Source organism: Egretta garzetta, unplaced genomic scaffold (genome assembly GCF_000687185.1).
Source record: "Egretta garzetta isolate BGI_Z169 unplaced genomic scaffold, ASM68718v1 scaffold60, whole genome shotgun sequence".
Lineage (NCBI taxonomy): Eukaryota > Metazoa > Chordata > Aves > Pelecaniformes > Ardeidae > Egretta > Egretta garzetta.
This window is the reverse complement of record NW_009258269.1, coordinates 2,314,753-2,315,751: the sequence shown is the minus strand read 5'-3', so window position 1 is coordinate 2,315,751 and position 999 is coordinate 2,314,753.

Sequence of the window (999 nt, the reverse complement as noted above, 5' to 3'; positions counted from 1 at the left end):
TGTGGGTGTGAGGGCGGCCGGTGTCGGTGTGAGAGTGGCCAAGGATGGGGAGCCGGCTGGTACTGGCTGTGTTGTTCTGACAGCGGAATAAGGGGGGTAGAAGCTGAAGTTCGCCAAAAGGACAAGGTGAAGAAGAGGAGTGGATGAAGTAAACGACCCCTGAAGACCACCGACTCAAATGACTGAGCATGCGCAGTCGGGAGGGACTTATGGAAACGACCTCTTGAAACTAATTTTACTACGCAGCAGGGACAGGTTATGCCTGTGTATGGGCGTATTGGGAAACTTCATGTCTATGTAACGCTTTGCTACCTATAAACGGGGCAAGGTGCTGTGTTGCGGTGCGCACGACTTTGGTGGGACTGCCCCCCGTGCTGCCCAGCGCTGAATAACCATACCGACTGTACAGTCCTACGGATTGGGGAGTCTGTTTCCACACGTCACTCCTCCTCCTCACTGCCTCCCGCTCGGGCTGCCCGGCGTTGAGGCCAGCGCGCACAGAGCTGGCACAAACCCCAGGTTAATAAGCAAGTGCATCGGGAAGTCCACAGGCAGTATCACGCTGGCTTAAACATAAAAGTGTTCAGTGTTTAATTAGCAAGTCTGGCTCAGCCCGGGTCTGCCCGTCGTTCTGTAGCGTGCTTGTGCCTAACGGGCTGCTCCCCCCCACCCCAAACTGCTGTGGGTGCTGGAAGACGGGTTAATGGCCTCCTCGCCTAAAATGGTTGTATTTCGGTTGGTAGGTGGATTCCGGGGCTCTCCGCCATGCCCTCCTCTCTCCCTGCTGTGTAGAAATCCTGAAGCCACATCAAGAGGGGGGGATGCACCCAGGGACCAGGAGGAGGAGGAGATGCGGGTGCCGGAGCAGGGCTGTTGCCCGGCAGGTTGCTGGCAGCCCCAGGCTGCCGCCGGGGCGCTGAGGCCGGGCCACCCAGCCGGCTCCCTCCCCGCTTCAACAGCGCACCCAGGCAGGCTGTTCGTGGCACCGTGGGGACGGTG